The following is a 26487-nucleotide window of genomic DNA, read 5'->3' as shown; positions in this document are numbered from 1 at the left end:
TACACATCTTTGACCATCTGATGACATTTTTAGTAATGTTCTGTGTCCTAGTGATGTGTCAGTGCCTCTTATCAATTGATCCCTGCACAACTTCCCTCTGACCCCTTCCTGCTGTCTAACCCAGCTCTGCTTGGGATAGACTTGACGTCGGAAACTGAAAAAAGATTTTGAAGACATATTTTACCTACGTGATTTGTCTAAAGACCCGCCTTGAATCCAAACGTGAAGGAAGAAGAAAACACCTGATACTTCCTTTATTTTGGCATAGAGTCCCGTTCAGTAGCATTTTGACTTCCTGAAGGTGAATGATACCTCCTACTAGAACTTTGTCCACCAGAGACTGGAGTTCAGCCCCCAGGCAGGAATCTGGCCCCGTGGAGCCCCCAGGCCCCACCTCAGGCGATGCATGCTGTGTCACGCTGGCTACAGGGGGATTTTATGTCACATGACTCTGGGGGCCCTGGTTTATAGGATGCTTATCTGCAGTTGGGTTTCCCTTGTGGCTCAGCTGGTAAAGAATCCGCCTTTGGTGTGGGAGACCTGGGTTCTATCCCTGGGTTGGGAAGATTCCCTGGAGAAGGGAAAGGCTACCCACTCCAGTATTCTGGCCTGGAGAATTCCATGGACTGTGTAGTCCATGGGGTCACAAAGAGTCGAACACGAATGAGCCACTTTTACTACCTGCAGTTAGCAATAGTTTCCCCTCAAGGCATGTGGGAAAAGATATGAGTAGAATGAGAGAATATTAGAGGTGAAAACAAGTGGTTTAGCTTCTTTTCCTACATAAGGAAAGGAAGGCAAGGGTATTGAAATTACTTCTACCACATCATCATCTGAATTCTAGCAACTTGATGCTGAAGGTGAAACTCCAATACTTTGGCCACCTCATGAGTCGAGTTGACTCACTGGAAAAAGAGTCTGATGCTGGGAGGGGTTGGGGGCAGGAGGAGAAGGGGACGACAGAGAATGAGATGGCTGGATGGCATCACCAACTCGATGGACATGAGTCTGAGTGAACTCTGGGAGTTGGTGATGGACAGGGAGGCCTGGCGTGCTGTGATTCATGGGGTCGCGGAGAGTGGGACACGACTGAGCGACTGAACTGAATGAACTGAACACATCCTATGTGTCAGGCCTTGTTCTCACCTTAACCATTCTGAACATTAGCTCATTTGAGCCTCATGACAGTTCTGTTAGGTATGTCTGTCATCATCACTACTTCAGATGAGAAGACAGAGACATGAAGAGGTTAAAAAATTGACCTTTAGGAATCATGTAAATGGCAGGTGGCAGAGCCAGAGTTAGGAGTCCAGACATTCGGCTTGGGGGTCTGGATGCTCCTCAGCCATCGTGCTCTGTCCCAGAGTGCAGCAGCACTGAACCTGAGTTTGTTTGCTCTTGGGTGTAGTGGGCTCTCCCCACCGCCATCTCTCTCTTTCCTTCCCCATCACTTTCCTGTCTGTCTGTACTTGAGGCTCCTCTCCACTGAGGCTGTTCCTCTGTGATAGCTGTCCCAGCCCCATTCTGATCCTCAGTCTGACATTTTCAGGCCCACTGCCTCCTGGTTTTCACTGCCGCCTTTCTTGCCAAATACAAATCATGACTGTTCTTTTGCTGCTGCTTGTTTCTGGTGCAGTGGGACACTGAGGGGAGCACAGAGCACTGTCTCTCGGAGCACGGCTGTGGCGAGCCTTGAAAAGAGGGAGCCCTGGCAACACACCCAGCGGCAGAGACAATTTCCGTGCTCCATTGACGCCTCTCCCAGGGAAGAGATTCTCAGTAGAGGAGCCAACTCTGGATTCAGAGGAAGCAGTGGCAGTCTCAATGGTGTGTGTGGTGTGTGTGTGTTAACAATCACGGTGTGATGAGGGTACTGTGGTCTCAAGCTCCCTGATTCCCTGAACAGTATAGGCAATGACACTTAAGGCGGAAGTTCAACATTTTCCTGCTCTCATATCTGCCACTATGAGGGAGCGAATGAAAACCTCCAGTGAAGGGACCTCACATTCTACAGATGCCTCTCTTGCTTTTTATTTCCTCTCCATTCTAGCCACAGCTCACGTTGACTTCTGAGCCAAAGAAGCTGAATAAATTTCCTTCGCCTTTGCTGAAAGACTTGCTGTCAAGTTCCCTGCAAGTGGATTCCACTGATTTGCATGAGAGGGAATATAATCTGATGAAGATGTCAGTGTACACATTGTTTTCTTATCTGTAGGCTTTCTGTTTTTCATTTGGAAAGCATCTGATTTAAATATGACCAACCATTTAGAGTAACTTATAGGGGTTTACGTGATGCCAAGTGGTCACATCTTTAAAGACCTCTTGGTTTGTATCATTAGGAAAAAAAAATGATACAAAGGAATTTATTTACAAAACAAAATGGACTTACAGACATAGAAAACAAACTTATAGTTACAAGGGGAAAGAGCGAGGGGTAAATTAGAGATTTAGTTGTGCAGTATATTTATATATGAAGTTATTTAAATCTTTTATCTAATTTTCCCTGATGATTGAAAAAAAATCCAAAACAAGAGAATGATAATGTTGATATGGTGATTAAAAGTATAGGTTCCATCACATGAATGTACATGAAAAAGGTTGAATCATCTTAGGTATGTTGTATGTATTTTGGGGTATGTTCTAGCCTTGAGGTATGTATGTGTTCTAGCATTTGGGTTATGTATGTGTTCAGCATTGGGGTATCTATGTGTTCTAGTTTTGAGTTATGTGTGTGTTCTAGCTTTGGGGTATGTGTGTGTTCTAGTGTTGGGGTATATATATGTTTTTTTGGGTATGTTCTAGCATTTTTCAGCCTATTAAGTCAGACAAATGAGTAAGAAAAGAGAAAATGATAGGACACGCAATATGATAGAAATAGATTATTAAAGACTATGTATAAAAATAATTCTGTAAGATTATTTTCTTTTTTATTAATATACAGTTGATGTACATGCTGCATGTGCATGCTGATGTGCATGCTGCATGCTAAGTCACTTCAGTCTTGTTTGACTCTTTGTGACCCTGTGGGCTATAGCCTGCCAGGCGTCTTTGTCTATGAGATTCTCCAGGCAAGAATACTGGAGTGGGTTGCCATTTCCTCCTCCAAGGTATCTTTCTGACCCAGGGACTGAACCTGAGTCTCAACTGAACCTTGAACCTTGATTGAACCTTACGTTTCCTGCATTGGCAGGCAGGTTCTTTACCACTAGTGCCACCTGTAAGTTACAAATATACAATATGTGTGTGCTGTGTCCAGCTGTTTGTGACCCCATGGACTGTAGCCTGTTAAGCTCCTCTGTCCATGGGATTTCCCAGGCAAGAATATTGGAGTGGCTTGCCATTTCTTCCTCTAGGGAATCTTCCTGACCCAGGGATGGAACCCACGTTTCCTGTGACTCCTGAATTGTAGGCAGATTCTCTTTTTGTTGTTGTTGTCCAACGTTTATTGAAAATATATCTCATTGTGTTTCTTTTTAATTAATTAATTTATTTTAATTGGAGGCTAATTATGGTATTATGGTGGGTTTTGCCATACATTGACATGAATCAGCCATGGGTGTACATGTGTCCCACCATCCTGAACCCCCCCCCCACCTCCCTCCTTACCCCATCCCTCTGGGTTATCCCAGAGCACCATCTTCGAGTGCCCTGCTTCATGCAGGGAACTCACACTGGTCATCTATTTTCAGATGGTAATATACATATCTCAATGCTCTTCTCTCATATGGTCCCACCCTCACCTTCTCCCACATAGTACAAAAGTCTATTCTTTAAATCTGTGTCTCTTTTGCTGTCTTGCATGTAGGATTGTCGTTACCATTTTTCTAAATTCCATATATATGCATTCAGTTCAGTTCATTTGCTCAGTCGTGTCTGACGCTTTGCGACCCCATGAACTGCAGCATGCCAGGCTTCCCTGTCCGTCACCAACCCCCGGGAGTCCACCCAAACCCATGTCCATCGAGTTGGAGATGCCATCCAACCATCTCATCCTCTGTCGTCCCCTTCTGCTCCTGCCCTCAATCTTTCCCAGCATCATAGTCTTTTCAAATGAGTCAGCTCTTTGCATCAGGTGACCAAAGGATTGGAGTTTCAGCCTCAACATCAGTCCTTCCAGTGAACACCCAGGACTGATCTCCTTTAGGATGGACTGGTTGGATCTCCTTGCAGTCCAAGGGACTCTCAAGAATCTTCTCCAGCACCACAGTTCAAAAGCATCAATTCTTCAGCGCTCAGCTTTCTTTATAGTCCAACTTTCACATCCATGCATGACCACTGGGAAAACCATAGTCTTGACTAGATGTACCTTTGTTGCCAAAGTAATGTCTCTGCTTTTTAATATGCTCTGTAGGTTGGTCATAACTTTCCTTCCAAGGAGTGTCTTTTAGTTTCATGGCTACAATCAGCATCTGCAGTGATTTTGGAGCCCAGAAAAATAAAATCAACCACTGTTTCCACCATTTCACCATCTCTTTCCCATGAAGTGATAAGACCAGATGCCATGATCTTAGTTTTCCGAAAGTTGAGTTGTTTTTTTTTTTTTTTTTTTTCACAATTAACAAAAAGGTTTGTATTAGAACATTTACACTCAGGGAAGAAAGAGGTATCTGCATTATCAAATGTGGAATGTCAAAGAAATAGTTAAAATAAAGACTCCAAGCACAGCTAGGGCTGGCTCAGGCTGGGACTCACAGACGCCTCTGCGCATCAGCTCCAGGCTGCAGGGCCACCGCCTGGCCATACTGGCCACCTCCCTGATGCAGCACAGCTGTGCCCGGGACACAGAGAGTCTCTCAGGTGCTGGTGCAGCCAGCGAGCTCACTCCCCGCTCTCCTCACTTATCTCTGTGACAATGTCTATCAGGCTCTGGAGCCCAAAGATAAAGCCAGCATCCTGGCCTTCATGGACCACACTGTCCTCACCATACAGCCTGCATGTGGTGTGTGCGAAATCGATCATGCGCACGTCCACTGAGCTGGTGCCGATGGGCTTGTAGGCATAGGCGCCAGCCGACTCGTCAGCAGACTCCTCCGACAGGTCCTCAAGTCCTCCGCGTCTGAGTCCAGGGCCACTTCAGGCCGCTCCTTGCCGTAATAGATGATCAGCAGGGAGCTTGAGTAGAAGCGGTAGGATTCTTGTCGCTCCAGCACGCCCTTGAGTTCAGTCAGCTTCCTGAGCACTGGGCCCAGGAGGTCCCGGCTCAGGTAGCGGCCGTTGTGGAAAAACTGGAAAAGTGCCTCCTTGAAGCCCTGTACGGACAGTTTCCATCCGTGGTACTTGTTCATGAACATGAGCTGCCCACTGCCCGCCTGGTACACCTGCATGCTGCACACACGCACACCGATGACTGCCGACGTGCTCTGCTGGCACTTGCGGATCTGGTTAGCTGCCTTCTCTGAAGCATCGTCACCATGCTGGCGTGTCCCCATTTTGAGGGCCAGGACACAAGGCACCTCGTAACGGGAAGTCAGGTTCTCCAGTAAGATAGATTTGTATTGCTTCCGGCGTTTCGCATTCTCCTTCCTTCTCTGTAACTGTTGCTGGTGACACTTCATGTTCCAAGGGTTGTAGTGTTTAAGCTGAGAACTTACATTCCCCTTTTCCTCTACACTGTAGTAGAAAATTTCAGATTTTTTCAGCCACTCAAATTCTTCTTCTAACTTATGGCTCTTGAGCTTTTCCTACTTCCGGTGTTGCCACACCCAGTCCTTAGAGGTCTTGTCTGTTTCCAGAACGTGATGTTTTTTGTTTGTCCACCTGAGCAGCTACTTTTTGGTTCACAGTCTGAATTATCTACACTGTCCACAGTTCCATGGTCCCCTTTTAATGGATATGCTATTAAACACAAGTTCCTGTCTTCGTCTTCTTCGAAGATCACGGATACCACACCTTTGTACTGGGGAGTGAATTTGCTCATCTCAGCTGGGAGAGTCTCGTAGAACTGGTGCTCCCTGGGGACCAAGGGCTTGCACAGGGTTGTCTCGTTGAAGCGGAGCATGCACGAGTGCTACCCGACCTGGAGGACAAAGGGCTCCAGCAGGATGCCCTTGTCGCGGGGCTCCACGTCCATGGCCCTGAAGGCTGGGCTCATCCTCCAGGTGCAGGCAGCAGGGAGAAGCGAGGGCAGCAGGGTACAGCGGCCAGTGCGTCCTCCGTCTGTTGTCTGTCCGTGCTTCCGTCTCTCTGGCCTCAGCTCTGTGGCCGTGTGGGCCAGGACGCTCTGATGCCTCAGCCCGGTCCCGCAGAGCTTCCTTCCTCCGAATGTTGAGCTTTAAGCCAGCTTTTTCACTCTCCTTTTTCACTTTCATCAAGAAGCTTTTTAGTTCTTCTTCACTTTCGGCCATAAGGGTGGTGTCATCTGCATATCTGAGGTTATTGATATTTCTCCTGGCAATCTTGATTCCAGCTTGTGCTTCATCCAGCCTGGCATTTCACATGATGTACTCTGCATATGGGCTTCCCTGGTGGCTCAGAGGTTAAAGCGTCTGCCTCCAATGTGGTAGACCCGGGTTCGATCCCTGGGTTGGGAAGATCCCCTGGAGAAGGAAATGGTAACCCACTCCAGTATTCTTGCCTGGAGAATCCCATGGACCGAGAAGCCTGGTAGGCTACAGTCCACAGGGTCGCAAAGAGTCAGACACGACTGAGCGACTTCACTTCACTTTCACTCTGCATATAAGTTAAATAAACAGACAGTGACAATATACAGCCTTGACGGACTCCTTTTCCTATTTGGAACCAGTCTGTTGTTTCATGTCCAGTTCTGACTGTTGCTTCCTGACCTGCCCACAGGTTTCTCAAGAGGCAGGTCAGATGCTCTGGTATTCCCATCTCTTTCAGAATTTTCCACAGTTTATTGTGATCCACACAGTCAAAGGCTTTGGCGTAGTCAATAAAGAAGAAATAGATGTTTTTCTGGAACTCTTGTTTTTTCAATGATCCAGCAGATGTTGGCAATTTGATCCCTGGTTCCTCTGCCTTTTCTAAAACCAGACTGAACATTTGGAAGTTCACGATTCACATATTGCTGAAACCTGGCTTGGAGAATTTTAAGGATTACTTTACTAGCGTGTGCTGCTGCTGCTGCTAAGTCACTTCAGTCGTGTCTGACTCTGTGTGACCGCATAGATGGAAGCCCACCAGGCTCCCCCGTCCCTGGGATTCTCCAGGCAGGAACACTGGAGTGGGTTGCCATGTGAGATGAGTGCAATTGTGAGGTAGTTTGAGCATTCTTTGGCATTGCCTTTCTTTGAGATTGGAATGAAAACTGACCTTTTCCAGTCCTGTGACCACGGCTGAGTTTTCCAAATTTGTTAGCCCATTGAGTACCGCACTTTCACAGCATCATCTTTCAGGGTTTGAAATAGCTCAACTGGAATTCCATCACTTCCACTAGCTTTGTTTGTAGTGATGCTTCCTAAGGCCCACTTGACTTCACATTCCAGGATGTCTGGTCCTAGGTGAGTGATCATACCATCGTGATTATCTGGGTCATGAAGATCTATTTTGTACAGTTCTTCTGTGTATTCTTGCCACCTCTTCTTAATATCTTCTGCTTCTGTTAGGTCCCTACCATTTCTGTCCTTTTTCGAGCCCATCTTTGCATGAAATGTTCCCTTGGTATCTCTAATTTTCTTGAAGAGATCTCTAGTCTTTCCCATTGTATTGTTTTCCTCTATTTCTTTGCATTGATCACTGAGGAAGGCTTTCTTATCTCTCCTTGGTATTCCTTGGAACCCTGCATTCAAATGGGTATTCCTTTCCTTTTCGCCTTTGCTTTTCGCTTCCCTTCTTTTCACAGTTATATATACATCAATATATTGTATTGGTGTTTCTCTTTCTGGCTTACTTCACTCTGTATAGTAGACTCTAGTTTCATCCACCTCATTAGAACTGACTCAAATGTGTTCTTTTTTATAGTTGAGTAGTATCCCATTGTGTATATATGTACCACAATTTCCTTATTCTTTCATTTGCCTGGACATCTAGGTTGCTTCCATGTCCTGGCTATTGTAAACAGTGCTGCGATGAACATTGCGGTACACGTGTCTCTTTCAATTCTGGTTTCCTCAGTGTGTATGCCCAGCAGTGGGATTGCTGGGTCATATGGCAGTTCTATTCCCATTTTTTTTTTTTAAGGAATCTCCACACTATTCTCCATAGTGGCTGCACTTGTTTGCATTCCCACCAACAGTGTAAGAGGGTTCCCTTTTTTCATACCATCTCCAGCAACTTTTGTTTGCAGACTTTTTGATGGGAGTCATTCTGACCAGTGTCAGATGGTACCTCATTTTGATTTTGATTTGCATTTCTCTGATAATGAGTGATGTTGAGCATCTTTTCATGTGTTTGTTAGCCATCTGTATGTCTTCTTTGGAAAAATGTCTATTTAGTGCTTTGGCCCATTTTTTGATTGGGTCATTTATTTTTCTGGTGTTGAGCTACATGAGCTACTTGTATATTTTGGAGATTAATTCTTTGTCATTTGCTTCATTTCCTATTATTTTCTCCCATTGTGAAGGCTATCTTTTCACCTTGCTTATAGTTTCCTTCGTTGTGCAAAAGCTTTTAACCTTAATTAGGTCCCATTTGTTTATTTTTGTTTTTATTTCCATTACTCTGGGAGGTGGATCATAGAGGATCTTGCTTTGATTTATGTCAGAGAATGTTTGCAGGCAGATTCTTTACCACCGAGCTACCAGGGAAGCCCTGTGTTCCATTTATAGTTATTATAAAATACTAGCTATATTCCCTATATTGTGCAGTATATCCTTTTGGCTTATTTTATATCCAGCAGTTTGCCCCTCTTAATCTCCTACCCTTCTCTTGCCCCTTTCTCTCCTTCCCTCTCCCCACTGGTAACCACTAGTTTGTTCTCTTTATCGGTGAGTCTACTTCTTTTTAGTTATATTCACTAGTTTGTTGTATGTTTTAGATTCCACATATAAGTGATATCATACAGTACTTGTCTTTGTCTGTCATGTAAGATTATTTTTAGCTCTTTGAGAACAGAACCTCTATGTAAGTTTATGGTTTAGCTCACATACATTTGACTCTCAGTCATATTTCAGTGTCAGTATAGATGGAATTAGGAGATGCAGAGACTGCGTGGAGTGGAAGGGACTTACCGCCTTTACTGAAAGGGGTGGATGGTGGCAATGGTGGCTGGAGACTTGGCTTCAGAGAACTAGCTGAGCAAGACGAGGGGAGAAGAGAAAGGAGCATATGTTGGCAGCAGTGATGTAGAGTGGACAGTCCTAGAAGGTGTGAGAGCTCGACAGGAAGCGGGAGGTGAGCCTCCCACCAAGGGGGATGCGTCTATGAGCAGGAACCATCAAGAAGTCATCAGAAAGCTATAAATCCCAAGAGCAGGGAGAGGACAGAGTGCTCTGCTTGCTCAGGAAGAGATGAATTCACATTTGGTGGTGAATCAGGGAAAGGTTCAGGGTGTGTATGACATTTGAGCTGAGCCTAGAAGAATGCAGTAGATTTTCTTTCCAGCTAGAATTTTGGGGAAATGATATGATGAGAGCCTGGGTTCCTTGGTGAGAAGATCCAGAAGCCAAAAGTTGAGATCATCAGAGCAGGAGGGTTCAGTAGACAGTGATGAACAGAATAAGGATCAGTTCAGTTCAGTTGCTCAGTCGTGTCTGACTCTCTGCGACCCCATGAATCACAGCATGCCAGGCCTCCCTGTCTATCACCAACTTCCGGAGTTCACTCAAACTTATGTCCACAGAGTCGGTGATGCCATCCAGCCATCTCATTCTCTGTTGTCCCCTTCTCTTCCTGCCCCCAACCTTTCCCAGCATCAGAGTCTTTTCCAGTGATTCAACTCATCGCGTGAGGTGGCCAAAGTATTGCAGTTTCAGTTTCAGCATCAGTCCTTCCAATGAACACCCAGGATTGATCTCCTTTAGAATGGACTGGTTGGATCTCCTTCAAGTCCAAGGGACTCTCAAGAGTCTTCTCCAACACCACAGTTCAAAAGCATCAATTCTTCGGCGATCAGCTTTCTTCACAGTCCAACTCTCACATCCATACATGACCACGGGAAAAACCATAGACTTTATTTTTTGGGGCTTCAAAATAACTGAAGATGCTGATTGTAGCCATGAAATTAAAAGATGCTTACTCCTTGGAAGGAAAGTTTTGACCAACCTAGATAGTATATTAAAAAGCAGAGAATAAGGATAGTTTGGTATAAATAGGAGGTGTGGACTTGAAGCACAATATACTGTTCAGTAGGTGTGTTGGGAGAGAGGCTGGAGATGGAAATTGCAGAGCCAAGGCTCTATTGCCATCTTACATGGAGATATTAGGGGTGTGAAAAGGGGTGGACTAAGAGAAGTTATCATGGGAAGTGAAGATCCAATGAAAGGATGGTGGATGAATTGGAGCTTTCCCTTCTCCTTGCTTCCAAGCCATTATAAATATGACAGTGCTTCATCTTCTCCATTGTTCTCCTCATGTCTGCTGGGGTCAATACCTAAGGGTACATGGTTTCTCTGTGAATTGGGATTGAGCTTGTTTAATATTTCAGGGGCATCACCGACTCTGTGGACATGAGTTTGAGTGAACTCCGGGAGTTGGTGATGGACAGGGAGGCCTGGCGTGCTGTGATTCATGGGGTCGCGGAGAGTCGGACACGACTGAGCGACTGAACTGAACTGAACTGAATATTTCAGGAGCAATTCAAATGGATTCTTTTGAATCTGGGAACATTTATTTTCAATGAGAAATGTGAAGGTTAGCCATTACTCCTCTGAAACAGAGGGGATAGGTTTTGAGTTTTGTTGAAAACTGACTAAATTTTCTTCTTTTTCACTTAATGTTAGACTAGTTAGTTAGAAGGTGATTGTTGACACAGTGGGTTCAAATATAACTGTCTTTCATTATTATTTCTACTACTGCTTTCCAGGTTTCCTGACTAAAGTTGATTTGCTCTCTAAGCTGGGCTTATTTAATTATGAACTTGAAAAATGGCTGATGGGACATTATGAAGACTTTTAATGGGCCTTGGAACTATGAATTGAATTATTTCTGTACATGAATATGAAATAGTTGACATCAGCAGGTGGTGAGCAGGCTTCTTGATGTTATGTTTTCTAGTTTCCAGAAAGCTGTCTCGGTGAGCCTGACATCTTTAGGCACTGCCTGAGGCCAGCTTCTGTTGAATACTGTGAGAAAGAGTTCACCTATTGTTTAAACTGAGCCACAGACTTAGAACAACAGACTTAAGCAACAGACTTATAAACAGAGTGGGTTATACTTAGTTTTTTCACCCTTTATCCTTCTAGGGAGAAATTTCTTTGCTTTTTATAGCTTTTGAACTTAGAACTTCCAAAGACACTAAAATCCATTTATTTTAGGATTTATTCAGATGAACTTTTGATCATGTTTCCTTGTTACATGAAATGTCCCATATCCATTAACCAGAGGGATTGTTCTTATCTTTAAGTAGTTGTCCACATTTTTTTGTTGTTGTTCTTTTTGATGGTTAGCTGGGAGATAGACGGTCCACTGAAAGAGTCATCTGCCTCTGTCTTCATCAGCTAGGTGGAATGGGGTGCAAAGAGCCTTTCATCTATTCAAGAAATACTCATCGAGTGCTCACTTTAGATCAGGTGCTGTTCTGAGGCCTGGAGTCATAGTGGGCAGCAAGATAGAAGTTCCCGTCCATGGGTTTCTGTTGTGAGAGACAGATGATAATAAATTACCGGCTAACTATATACATGATAATGTCAGAGAGTAGTAAGCAGTATAAAGGAAAGCAGGGAAAGAGGGGGTGGAAGGGGAGGAAAGTGATCATTTTCAGTGTGGTCAGGGAAGACCTCTCTGAGGAGATGACATTTACAGTGAGGAAATCTGGCATTGGATGCTTTGCATTTGCTTTTTAATGCACAGAGTGCTTTAACAGTCATTCAGTTCTCACACCACAGCCCTGGGAAGAAGTTACTATCTTCACTTACAGGTGAACAAACTTCATGTAGGTGATTAAATGAAGAGAATGTATCCACAGAGCTTGGTCTGAACTCAGACTGCCTTAGTCCAAGTGGAGTCTTTCACTCCCACAGCACATATCAGACCTGCCAGTAAATAGGCATGAACACACCCAAGAGAGATGCCAGCCAGGATGTAAATTCAACCAGCAAAGCTGCTAAATGCTGAGGGGGATCTGGAAAGGATGGGTCATCAGAGCTGTCCACTTGGGGAAAAGGAGAATGCAGTTGGACGTTCTGGTCCATGCTCACTCTGGCCCTGTCAACTCAGAATGAAGACTAAGGTCAGACCTGACACTGACCTGGGGGTGTCCCCAGTAACCTTTATTTGAAGGCATTTTAAAATATATGAGAGCTGTCTTCATTTAAAATATCTACCAGTCAACCCCTCTTTTTCAAATCATGCCTCAGATGTTTAAGAAAAGCTGTGAAATAACTGGCAGTAAGCAAAATGCACAGTGTGCCTTTTTGTTCTTTCTTTTTCATTTCGGAGAATTCAAACTTTCTGCAGCTCCCTCTGGTAACAAAACATCTAAACATGTTCAAAACACTGTTGTTATCTTTTCACTTTACCTTTGAGCAATGCAAAGAAAATACTGTGAACTGGCAGATACCACTTTGCTAACGCTCTCTCAGACACCCTAGCTGTGTTTCTGCTAGGAAGCCTCCTTCTTCCTCTCTGCAAGGATGTTTTCTTTGTATTGGGGGTATGTTTCCAGGAAGCACAGGGTCTGACTTCCTTTTTAGATGTCATCCTGGTCCTAGCAATCGCATCTTTAAATAAGCACTGTATAGCAACTGTATCACCAAGACTAGTTTCTGGCTTCACAGAAGGGATTTCACTTAGAAGGCAAAGCGGGTGGAACCCTGAGCCTTGTTTCTGGTTTGGTAGAGGATTGAGGCTGCAGAGGCAAATATGTGGCCCATGTGCCATCACTGCCACACCCTTAATCCATGGCAGACATCAATAATTGAACCTGTTGCTGTTACATATGGATATGGCTTCAGGACTCTTCTGAATTCATGGCATCCACTGCCGACTGCTAGAGTTGACCCATAGATTCAACTTGCTTGTCACCTCCAATGATAAGAATAATTTTCTGCTGACAGCTGCCTTTACTATGCCCACTATAAATTTTACTCTTAGTATTAGCATGGCAAATAGAAATGTAACAGAACAGCTGTAATGTTTATCATGAGAAGAGGGTTATTGGAGTCTCTGGGAGGGAGTGTAAACATGTACACTTTTTAAAAAAGTTCCCTAGGTTTTGCTCACATTTCTACCTCTGGTTTGAGAGATATTAGAGCATACATTTCCAGTTTCTGGTCCAGGTGTTTACCGTCCCTCAAGATGGGGTAGACACCCTGTGGGGAAGAGAGATCTACAAAGAATCTTTGGTTGGTGAGAAGCTCTAAGAGGGCTAACCTGGCTTGACGTGACCACCCGTCTTCATTCCAGAGAACCTGAGCCGCAACTGAGATTACTGAAAACAGTGGGTGAGAGTATCCCTCTGTCCAAGCAAAGAGTTTTCTAGCTGACTTTGCCCTTCCAGGGACTCATTTCAGTACCAGGAAAAAGATGGTTCCCCTTGGTGGAAGGCCCTGTTGGCATGGAGCTGGCCAACTGGGCATACATGGTCCGAGCAGGAGGCAAATTCTCTCACAAAGACCCCATTTGTAGCTTCCAAAAGGAACTTCTCAGAATGTTCAAAAGCAAGTTGTAAAAATATTTTTTTGGAGGCACCCATTAGTCCCGACAATAAATGCTCACCTTTGGAAGTAATAAGTTGGCAATTATAAGTCAGACTTCAAGTGGGAACAAGGCACCTAGTGCTTGAAAAACAGAGTTGCCTCCCATTCAGTTGACTTGTACTTTGAACTTTCCTAGGGTTTATTTTCCCCAAGGACCTTTGGGAGCTGAGCAAATATCAGCTCATTAGATATAACTGTGTTTAGTCTGTGCCAGAGGACTCCCAAATATTTTAGAGGTGGCCTGTACATCTGTGTTTGGCCAGGGTGTCTCCGAGGGCCTTTCGTCTCTAATGCTTAGTCGGCTTACTATTGTTGGTCCTATGGGGCAAAGTGAGTAGAGAACATTATGACTCTTGGTCTGTACAAGAGATGCAATGCCCTGGGAGTCTGCCCAGCAAGTGTTATTATAGCATTCGTGCCAGTCTGCTGTTCCCTGGTACAATTCATGCGCTTATTTTTTCAGTCATTCAGTGGCAATTAATGATTCCCTAGTATATGCTGCGGAGAAGGCAATGGCAAGCCACTCCAGTACTCTTGCCTGGAAAATCCCATGGATGGAGGAGCCTGGTAGGCTGCAGTCCGTGGGGTCACTAAGGGTCCGACACGACTGAGTGACTTCACTTTCACTTTTCACTTTCACACATTGGAGAAGGAAATGGCAACCCACTCCAGTGTTCTTGCCTGGAGAATCCCAGGGACGGGGGAGCCTGGTGGGCTTCCATCTATGGGGTCACACAGAGTCGGACACGACTGAAGTGACTTAGCAGCAGCAGCAGCAGTATATGCTGAGCCCTAGGCTTTGTGATAGGAAAAAAAATAAGTAAAATATTGTCCTGCCCTCATATGGCCCAAAGTCTAGTGGGGAAGATAGACCCATACATGTGTACTTTTCCCCATTGCTCTTTATTTTTGTTTATTTATTAAAATTTTTTCTCCAAATTTTATTGAGATATAATCCTCATATGGTGATGTGTAAGTTTAAGGTGTACAGCATAATGATTTGATTTATATACATCATAAAATGATTATCACAGTGAGTTTAGTGAACATACATTATCTCATATAGGTACAAAATAAAAGAAATAGAAACAAAATTTTTTCTTGTGATGATAACATCATAGATGTTTTGAAGCAGTGAGGCAAGACACCATAGACTTAAGCGCCCCAAACTTTCTGAGGCTTAACCAAAGTTCTCTAATCCTGATGAGGGAGTAGAGAGAGGAGTTGGGAGGAAGCTTCCTTGAGAGTGTGACAAGCAACCTGTGTCTTAATAGATGAGGATGCTGTTTGCTTTTCTTCCTATTACCTCCCTTCCTGGGTGGGGACCAAGTTATTTCAAAGTTAGACAAACAAAAGCAGCCATTGGAGATGGCTTATCTCAAGGCAGAATGAGGAGCAGAGATTCTCTTGTGCATAAAAATGCACAGGCAGTGTGTCGAGAGGTGGTCAGTGATGGCCAGGTGGAGAGGTTGTGGCTTGTTCCTCTCTTGGGCAAGGACAGGTTGCCGCCTTTCTTTCTTCTGCTGCACAATAATTAATTGTCTGCTTTGAAAGCTATATATCAAACCTATCATTCTGTGAGCAGCACCTTCTAACCTCTCAGGTTTCATTTTCATCTAGACCCCTGATTGATTTGTTCCTGTACCTAACTCTTTTACATTCTACCCTCTCACCTTATCTTAACTACTTCCTTTCCCAGCACAGACTCCATGGTCCAATACTAAAAGCACTCTGTTGTAAAGACCTCTGGTCTCTTTCTCACTCCATGACACTAGTCTGGCAAAACCCCAACCATATTTAATACCATCTATCTGTCTCCTCCATACCTGCATCCACAAGCAGGAGATGCAGATATGGAGAATAACGCATGGCCATGCCTTAGATTCACGAAGACACATCACAAGCGGATATATAACACTGCCAGTTCCCTGCCACACTCCCCTAGCATCCTGAGTTCCAGATGTTAGTTTGGCACCTGGCAGGCCAGGAGATAGTCAGGAGGTCTGTTTGAGTGAATTTGCCTTCTTCAGATAAAAGTATTGGTTGGGAAAGGCCAGAAGCAAGATCTTGGAGAAAGAAGAGCAGTAGGAAAAGGTGAAAGGAGGCTTTCACAAAGGAAAGCTGCTAATGGTGTCTGTGATCAATCACACTGACAAAGAGGCCCATGACTCCGGCCTTGTTCCTCCCAGAGCATCGCTGTTCTACCAGCTGAGCCCCATCAGGACACACCAGTGTGATTTATAGGAAGCTCTCCTGCCCTCTTCAGCAGTTTACTCCCCTGTGCGTGGAGTTCTTTGCTGATTCCCTTTCTCTTTGTGTGCAAGCAATGGTCACATCTTAATGCAAAGCAACCTTTGGAAAATAAACATTTTTTCATCTTTCACTCAAAAGTAAAAGAGTATCCCAATAATTCAGCCTTGCCCAAAATTTGAGAGGTATACAGTCATTCAAGAACCGGCCTCATTTGGTTAAATCTCGATTCTCAAGGAGATCATGTGAGTGTCTTTCATTGAGATCTTTCTTGAAACAGCTCAGTTTCCACTGCTTTTATTATGTTTTTTTTGTTTGTTTTGCTTTATTTGACTGAAAGCTTATTATCAATATATGTTCCCTTTATTTTTGGAGTCTTATTCTTTCTTAAAAAATTAATTAATTTATTTTAATTGGAGGGTAATTGCAATATTGAGATGGTTTTTGCCATACATCAGCATGAACTGGCCACATGTATCATTTGATCAGTACTTGCTGACTGATTAGTTGCCTGTCCTTTCACTATTACTGCCCAGGGCAGCTAGGACTGTGGTCTTTGGGCTAGTTCCATAGGATGTTAATTAGGGAAAAGCTAAAAAGGTGGTCAAAAAGGTTGGCGACACTTTGGATAAAACAATATTAATCAGGTTTTTTTTTATTTTACTGATGACTTTCTGAGCAGTTTTTCTATGCTAAGAAACATTGAGAATTTCCAAGTGAGAGATTAAGTAAATAGACTATGTTTACCTCTATTTGAACATAGGGTCTTTTTTGTTTGTTTGTTTGTTAGAGAATCTTCAGGGACTGATATTCTATAGAGCACACTTTGGAATGTATAGCATTAAAATTTCTGATCAAGAATAGTGAGGCAGAAAAGGAATAAAATTCAAAATAGTAAACTTCATACTCAAAAAGCCAAAATGCCAAGTTCTTTGTTAGTTCTACTTTGGTAATTGTTACATCATTTCTACGCTCCATCTTGTGCTGTCCTTGCTATCAGGTTAATATTCCTAAAATATAATTTTGTTGGATTTCTCTTCTATTCAGAGGACTCTGTGTTATCTAAAGGTGAGGCAGATGGTATTTTCCAAAGATTAATCTCCTATCTATCTATCTACCTACCTACGTACCTATCCTCTTCTTACAAGTGACTGGTGGCTCCTTTCATATGTTCTTCTTACAATATGACAACACTCCTGTAACCAAGTGGTGAGGTCTCCCCTTGAAAATAGGAAGGGGCTTGTAACTCCTTCAGTCAGGAGTATGCAAAAGTGATGCGACTGTCTTCCAGTGTTAGGTCATGAAAAGGATACGATTTCCTCCTCTCTCTCTTTCAGCACTTTCCCTTGGAACTCAGCCACTGGGCTCTGAAAAAGTCTGAGCCAGCCTATGTGGAGAGGCCCTTGTGTAGAGGAACCGTGACCCCCCCAGTCAGCTCTCAGCATCAACATCCAGACTGTAAGTGAATGAGACTTTAGTTGGTGGATTCCATATTTCAGCTTTCTAAAAAATATAGTTTTATTTATTTATTTATTTTTGGCTGTGCTGGGTCTTTGTTGCTGTGCAAGGGCTTTCTCTAGTTGTGGCGAGTAGGGGCTACTCTCTAGTTGCGGGGTGTGGGCTTCTCATTGCAGTGGCTTCTCTTGTTGCTGAGCATGGGCTCTAGCTAGGGCATAGTCTCAACAGCTGGGGCATACAGGCTTAGTTGCTGCTTGGCATGCGGGAACTTCTAGGTCAGGGATGGAACCCATGTCTCCTGCACTGGAGACAGAATCTTTACCAATGAGCCACCAGGGAAGCCCTTATATCTCAGCTTTTAAGTCTTCCAGGTAAGCCCTAGGTATTGTGGAGCAGAAATAAGCTGTCTCCACTGTGCTTTGTCTGAATTCTTGGCCCACAGAAGCTATGGACATAATAAATGGTTGCTTTAAAGCAATATATTTTGGAGTACTTTGTAGCACAGCCATTGTAACTGGAGCAAAAGGGTGAAACTCCAGTTTATGAATCTGATATTAAAGATACCTCTCCACTGTGGTCCCAAACAATCTTTCTCTATTCCTTTTTCTTTCTCTTCCTTTATGAACTCACTCTTGAAAATCCAGCTACCTTACTTTTCATCCCTGCAGTAAAAGTCATAGTTTCCTTCCTGTACATTTTTGTGTGTTAGATGATAAGATCTTTGAATAGTTCTTCCAGCCACGTTTTCTCGGGACTTAGTACAGTGCTAAGAATATAGAGTTGCTTAATAAATATGTGAAAAGTAAGTGAATGACATCATTCTCCTAGACAGACATACCTTTCCTACACTTTCCCACATATTCAAGTTCTGTTCTACCTAAAAATTGAAAGTGAAAGTCAGTTGTGTTTGACTCTTTGCGACCCCATGAATAGTCCATGGAATTCTCCAGGCCAGAATACTGGAGTGGGTAGCCTTTCCCTTCTCCAGGGGACCTTCCCAACCCAGGGATCAAACCCTGGGTCTCCCGCGTTGCAGGCAGATTCTTTACCAGCTGAACCACAAAACTAAGTTCAAATGCTGCTGCTGCTACTTAGTTGCTTCAGTCTGTCTGACTCTGTGGGACCCTATGGACTATAGACTGACAGGCTCCTCTGTCCATGGGATTCTCTAGGCAGGAGTACTGGAGTGGGTTGCCACGCCCTCCTCCAGGGATCTTCCTGACTCAGGGATTGAACCTGGGTCTACTGCGTTGTAGGCAGATTCTTTACCACTGAACCAGCAGGGAAGCCCTAGTTCAAATGCTATTCCTTGCCAAAGTTTTCTTAAGTTATCTCCAGACTAAGGAATCCATTCCTACCTTGAGTGCCAGTATAATACATTGTATTATAGCCTTCAATATTTATCAGCTGCAGTGATTTCTCATCACACCATGGGCTTATATAGAATTCTTCCAGTTAGTTCTTAAGGTACTTTAGGACGGAGTCACCCTAGTCTGTTTTCCTTCTTGTCCTCCTTTTCCTTCTCTTTCTCCTCTTTTAATTCTCCTTAAGACCTATGGTATACAGTGGATTGAACAATAACTTCCAAAACAAACAAAAGAAATGACAAAACCTAGTTCAAACTGAGGCTGCATTATAGTTGTAGTCTATTCAAATCCAGAGAAATCCCCCTGAACTTTTTGTACCATTCCAACCACATTGTGAGCATTGTGAAGTATTTTAGGAGGATTTGTTGAGAAGAAATTAACACACTGGGAGAGGGGGTTCACAGCCTTCCCTGGCAGCTCAGTGGTAAAGAATCCACCTACCAGTGTAGGAGAAATGGGTTTGATCCATGGGTGGGGAAGATCTTCTGGAGAAGGAAAGGGCAACCCACTCCACTATTCTTGCCTGGGAAATCCCATGGACAGAGGAATATGGTGGGCTACAGTCTATAGGATCACAGAGAGTCAGACATGATTGAGCAACTAAACAACAACTGCAGCTAGGGTTCACAGACCCCCCAGCCAAGCAGAATAGAGCAGAGGATGTAAAGGCAGATGTGGGGCTGAAAAGCAGGTTAGTAATTGACATCTGGCTCCACAGACCACACTGGCACAAGCATCCATCTCTCACTTGAACCCCCCAGTCTCCTTAAATGTCCTCTGGCCTTCCTGCTATTTACTGTCTAGGCTATAACCAGAAGGGTGCCTTTAAAAGAAAAATCTAGTTGTGTCTCTGCTTTCTTAAACCTTTCCACAGATTCCCATTTACATTAGGATAGGGACCCTTCGTCCTTTGCATACCTGATCTGGAAGGCCCTTTGTGGTCTGCCCTTTGTTCCTCTTTATAGGTTTCTCTTATACCAGGCTTCTTGATCTCTGCAATGCAGCTGTAATGGTCTTATTTCAGTTTTTTAAATATGCTCTTCTCCTTTTCTGCCACAGGACCTTTGTACATAGGCTTTCCTTTTATCTTATGTTACCCCCACTCCCCAGCCCCCAGATAATCCAGAAATTCTTTCCTCAGAATTCAGTTCAATCAGCATTCCTTCCTAGTATATTTCTCTGTCCTCCCTGACTAGATCATAGCATTTTAATATAACTGTCTCTAGCTATCAGTTACTTACTTCTATGTTTTTATTCTTTCTCTCTTTCTCCCTATCCCCTATATCCATTGAATTTCTATCTCCCTCTCTAGACTAAACTCTAAGAGCAGAGGAATCATGTCTTTTTCTATGTTCAACAATGCCCACTTAATGTTTAGCACAATTCCTGGTATGTAGAAGATGCCTAATAAGTGAATAAATATATAAACATAAGGGTGTATGATTTGCTAATTCATTTTTACTGAGTTGAAGTTAAAAGCTTCTTGGGAACCAGTGCCAGTTGCCTTTTTTTTTTACTGTGTTCTTGAAGTACTGAATTCACTACTGGGCTTATCATGGACATCTTTTAAATATTAGAAAAATGACAATCATTTTTTCTGACTGTTCTGTTTGAGAGGACTCTAAGGGCTCTCCCTGTATAAAAATATAGCATCCCTCTGAAGTTATTTGCCTTATCCTTGTACTCCCTGAGATCCCTAGCTCTCCCCAGTAGCTCCACTAATCATGAACTCTCCCATGAGAGAAGCCCTCTAAAAATGCTGTCTTTGTTTACTGGGTGATTTTGAAGCCTAGTCTCTTCTGGGAATAAAACCCAAACTGAAATGGTTGGAGTTTGCCCACTGGGAATTTAAACCACTTGACTCTAAGGCTATGGTGACAGGAACACAGGGAAAAATAGATGAGATTCTGAGTTGCAAGAATTCCCCAGGACTCACTGGAAAGCTACCTAAGGACAGAGGGAAAAAAAAGTCCAACCATAATAATTCTCTCCAAAGGGCCATCCTGGGGACAGTGTCCTGCTCACTTAGTTCTTTGGTTATGGTTTTTCCACCTCTAGCAGTTGCCCCTGAATTTGGTGAAGAATTGTGGCACCATCACTCCCCAAGTCAGTTTGTGGGGAGTTGTATTTGATAGCACCAGTGCTACATGGATTTTTAATTTTCAGTAAAACACTGTCTCCTAGGCTTGAGGTTTTTAGAGGATGATGAGATGGGCAAGATGGGCAATAAAAGAAGGATATGATGTTGCTCAGGATTGTTGTTATCATTTATTCCCTGTCCTTTAACCCATAGATGAAGTGTCCTAGTCAAGGACTTTAGCTGACTTTTACTCCCTGTCTTTGCCAGATGGGGGATATAGAAACCTAAAGGGATGTATTTTTTCAGTGTTTACAGTGCATGGAAGTTTCCTTAAATATATAATCAAAGGTAATTAGACTCTGTGGTGTAAGAAGGGGTGTAAACACTATTGACATGCTGGTCTCGGAATAGGCACATCTGACTTGATTGGCCTTTGACAGTTCCTGATTTTCAATATTTTTGATATTTTGGGAAGCAGATGTGATGAGGGTAAAAACGTTTAAGCTTGAGAATAACATCTCTTGGTTCCAAAATAATGCTGCTTGTTTGCAATCTTTCAAGTTTTTAACCTACAGAGAGACATGGGCTCATGGAAAGATGTTGTCTGTCTGGGGCCTAGTGCATCAGGTAATCAAGGTGGCAAGGTTCTATCTGACCCCAGACTAATAAGCTTGCTATAAAGCTACTGATATTCTCTGCCACAGGGGTTGACATCTTTACTCTGGAGTAAATATTTTTTATTCACCCCTTTAAGTCTTGAGATAGATTTGATGTCATAGTATTTTGTTGTGCTTGTCAGCAAACTGTTAAGTCATTCTCTTAGTATTGCGTGACAGTATAAAACATGATAACCATATAAGATTAGTATGATTTTTAATAATTCCAAATGGAAACAAATGGTGTTTCCTCTCTTTGATGCATTTGATGTGTTTCAGATATGTTTCCTGTTGTTTGCATACCATGCCAGCCTGGAGATAGGATCTGGGTATTAAACTGCATTTATTTCAAGGCTTGGTGCCTTGCCACAGACCCCGATATAAATGCTTCCAGACCTCACTGCTTTTGCTGATACATAACAGATATCAGCACAAGCAGAGCTTAGCGACTAAACACAAATATCTATTACTTCAGAAGATATAGTTTCTGTGGGTTAGGAATTTGAGAGTAGCTTAGCTCAGTGACCTGGATATCTAACGAGGTCATAACCAAGTATCACTTGGGATTGCAGTCATCTGAGAGCTTGACTGAGGCTGGAGAATCAGCTTCCACTGTTACTCTTGTGCATGACCATTGGCAGGAGGCCTTAGTTTCTTAGCACATGGGCCTCTTTGTATGACTGCCTGAGTGTCCTTATGATGGGGCAGCTGGGTTTCCCTAGAGTGGGAGAAGGAGAGAGAGCAAAGAGGGGGCCACTTTGCCTTTATGGCCTTGTCCTAGGAGTCATGCAGTGTCACCTCTACCATATTCTGTTCCTACATCTCTAAGTTCGGTTTAGACATAGAATAGGTGAACAGGAATTATCTTCATCGTATGAAGATAAGAGTATCAAGGAATTGGTTAGTATTCCTCAAAGCTACCCTGTTGCTGACTGTAACCTCCTCTACATTGAGATGTTTATTTCTTGTGTTTCTTATTTTCTATGAGGTCTCATTACTTGACACTGGTCCTGAGGATGGGACTGTGATACCTACATCGAGGAGCTGCAGCTAGTTTATAACCCTCTCCTGAGGAGAAGCTAGGCTCACCTTGCAGGGAACCTATTTGGTCTAAACCTCAGTCTTTGTGAGCAGTCTAGTTTGTAGGATTGAAAAATGTCAACTAACTTTCTGATGAACTTTCTTTGTTTTGGGAAAAAATCTTCAAAATTAAATTTAGTTATCCAGAAGTTTAGCAGGTCCCCTCTCCTGCACTGTGCTGGGAGGAGGTGGAAACTCCTTTCTAAGGACTTTATGATCCATTCCTCCCAGGTGGTTTTTGTCAGGACTCTATGCTTCCATTAAAATCTGTGCCCTAATAGGAATGAGTTAGAGGCTTTTGCAGGGGAGGAGGTGGCTCAGAGTTCTAGATGCCTGATGGACTTAGCCCTCCAGGGCCCAGGTTGTCCTTAGAAAGGGCTGATTCTGGACATAAGCCCGTGGCCAAGGTTTGGACCCCTCCTGACTCTGATGTCTTTGTAAGATCAGACAAATCCATTCCTCCTTAGGATCTTTGCATTTGCTGTTCCAGGCATGAGTCTCCAATATTCATGGTCCACTTAGTTGCTTGGCTGATTTCTTTCTGTCATCTAGGATCTTAGCTCAAACCCTACCTCTTCAGTGGGGTTTTATTTGTCAGACCACTCAACCTAATCTTTCCACCAGCATATCCTCTTTAAAAGTCCATTCTACTTAATTTCCTTCAATGATGTGTTAATCTTTGATTGTATCATGTTCATTTTCTGCTTATTTGGTCTACCTTAACAATAAAATGTTTGACTTAGGAGAGTAAGGGATCTTGTTTTAATTTTTCTTTGCTGCCACCTTACCTATCTGCTGAGAAACCTGTATGTAGGTCAAGAAGATTCAGTTAGAATTGGACATGGAACAATGACTGGTTCAAAATTGGGAAAGGAGTACATTAAGGCTGTATATTGTCATCCTGCTTATTTAACTTATATGCAGAGTACATCATGCGAAATGCCAGGCTGGATGAATCACAAACTGGAATCAAGATTGCAGGGAGAATATCAATAACCTCAGATATGCAGGAGATACCACTCTAATGGCAGAAAGCAGAGAGGAACTAAAAAGCCTTTTGGTGAGTGTGAAAGAGGGGAGTGAAAAAGCTGGCTTAAAATTCAACATTCAAAAAATCAAGATCATGGTATCCAGTCCGATCACTTCATGGCATATAGAAAGGGAAAAAGTGGAAGTAGTGACAGATTTTATTTTTCTGGACTCCAAAATTAATGTGAATAGTGACTGTGGCCATGATGTTAAAAGATGTCTGCTCCTTGGAAGGAAAGCTGTGACAAACCTAGACAGCTGATTAAAAAGTAGAGACATCACTTTGCTGACCAAGGTCCATCTAGTGAAAGCTATGGCTTTTCCAGTAGTCATGTACAATTGTTAGAGTTGGACCATAAAGAAGACTGAGAACTAAAGAACTGATGCTTTCTAATTATGATTCTGGAGAAGACTCTAAACCAGTCAATCCTAAAGGGAATCAGCCCTGAATATTCACTGGAAAGATGGATACTGAAGCTGAAGCTCCTATACTTTGGCCACCTGATGGGAAGAGCTGACTAATTGGGGAAGATTGAGGGCAGGAGAAGAAGTGGGCAGCAGAGGATGGTTAGATAGCATCGCTGACTCAATGGACATGAGTTTGAGCAAACTCCAGGAGACTGTGAAGGACAGGGGTCACAAAGAGTCGGATATACCTTGGCGACTAAACAGCAACAAAAAGGAGAGTAAGGGATCTTGTTTTCATTTTTCTCTGCTACATCCTCAGTGCCTGACGCATGTTGAAGCCTGAAGCTCCAATACTTTGGCCACCTTTTGAGAAGAACTGACTCATTAGAAAAGACCCTGATGCTGGGAAAGATTGAAGGCGGGGGGAGAAGGGGATGACAGAGGATGAGATGGTTGGATGGCATCACCGATTCGATGGACATGAGTTTGAGCAAGCTTTGAGAGTTGGTGATGAACAGGGAAGCCTGGCAGGGGTTGCAAAGAGTTGGATACAACTGAGCGACTAAACTGAACTGATGGATAGGAGGTGCTTAGCAAATATTTATTGGATAAATGAGTAAGTGATGGAATGAACACAAATTCTACTATGAAATGAAAAAAACAAGACTGACATTATGAACTGAGCAACTTGTGTGTTCTTGGGCTTCTCTGGGAAAGAGAAGCACTGTTAACCCAGGCAGGTAAGCCTTGGAGTCATTAGAACTTGAATATCAAAGAAATGTGATTTTCTTGGTGTCTGAACTATTAAAGCAGTACTTAACTTTTACACATGCTTTCTGGGAACCCCAGTCCTACCACTCGGCCAGCTCATTGACACGTATCTTCTCGTGCCTCACTGACATCAAAGGTGAGAACTTGATGACTCCATATCCAACATGAGGCTTCATCTTACCTCTGTCTTCTCTCCCTTGATCTTCCCGTTTTTTCCTTCTTGGCCATCTTTCTCTTATCTCAGTTGTCAAGTTCGGCTCCTGAAATCTACTTCTCTCTCTTTTAACTGCCTTACATAAATATGCCTTCCATTTTGGAGTTTTTCTTACATATAATTAGAAGTCGAAAGGTGATGAAGAAAAGACAATACAAGCCTCAGTGAATCTCTGAGAGTCAGAAGTCTCTCAGATATGCAGTTACTGGCCTTTTCCCCCTTTTGTGTTCCAGTGGTGTTTTCATTGTTCTTCTTCCACACTCTCCCTATTGTCTCTAGGGAGAAGCCTTTGCTGGTGGCTTTTTAAAAGGGTTTCACAAATGAAGGGAATATAAAGGACAGACTTAAAAGAGGGAAAACTATTGTTTGAAGGTGAGACCCCTTAGGGAAACTTGGTATGGTCCTTTCCAAGAGCATCCAGTTGTGGAAATATACTGCATACAGAGGCCCCTGCACTCTGCTTCCCTAAGCTGTTTGGCAGGTACCGTCCCTTTTTTGAGAGGTGATTCAGTCTTGTCAGGGTACGGCTTGACCCTTACCAAACAGTTTACAAAATGCAAAGTTATTTATCTGCACTGGATTCAGAAAAATCCTGCAATTGACCAGTGAATAGATTAGCGTTATTATTAAATAAGTGCAATAGCATTGAAAATTCAAGATGAGGCCAGCAGCATAATAGCCTGGATAAGATTGCCCCTCCAGATCCATTCTCCACCCCTTTTCTTACTCTGTTTTGGGCCTTCAGAAGGTTGACCCGTGTTGGGTGTAGCTGTGGGCTCCTCCGTGCTCTGGTTTCTAATTGGATTTGGCCAACAGGAGGCATAAGCAGAGAATCAGAGAGCAAGAGAAGAATAATGTCAGCATATTGACTCCTCCAGTACGTGATCTACAGGTGGCCATCTAGATGTATCCATCTCTCAGTTTTTAGTAACTTCTCCTTCCTGTTTGTCCCATCACCATAAGGGCATCTTCATAAGAGCTGTCATAACAGCTCTTCGTAATCCCTGGGCCTGATGTGCTGTACTGATACTTGCTGATTTCTCTAAATTGTGTCCATACCTTGGGAATCTGCTGCTGCTACTGCTAAGTCGCTTCAGTCGTTTCCAACTCTGTGTGACCCCGTAGACGACAACCCACCAGGCTCTGCTGTCCCTGGGATTCTCCAGGCAAGAACACTGGAGTGGGTTGCCATTTCCTTCTCCAGTGCACGAAAGGGAAACGTGAAAGTGAAGTCACTCAGTCGTGTCCGACTCTTAGCAACCCCATGGACTGCAGCCTACCAGGACCCTCCGTCCATGAGATTTTCCAGGCAAGAGTACTGGAGTGGGGTGCCATTGACTTCTCTGGGACCTTGGGAATCAGTCCCTGTATTAAATCCTTCTCAGATTGATGATGCCATTTGTTTTCTCCCAGAACTTGT

The 26487-nt window shown here is 43.4% G+C and overlaps 1 pseudogene; it reads right to left on the bottom strand.

Annotated features, from left to right (window-relative positions):
* Positions 1-4818: 4818 nt before the first annotated feature.
* On the bottom strand, positions 4819-6091 carry LOC129539696 (inositol hexakisphosphate kinase 2 pseudogene; annotated as a pseudogene).
* Between the last annotated feature and the right edge of the window lie 20396 nt (positions 6092-26487).

The sequence above is a fragment of the Moschus berezovskii genome, chromosome 11 (genome assembly GCF_049115385.1).
Source record: "Moschus berezovskii isolate FMDL1 chromosome 11, NW_MosBer_1.0, whole genome shotgun sequence".
Lineage (NCBI taxonomy): Eukaryota > Metazoa > Chordata > Mammalia > Artiodactyla > Moschidae > Moschus > Moschus berezovskii.
This window is presented reverse-complemented; position numbering and strand designations above follow the sequence as displayed.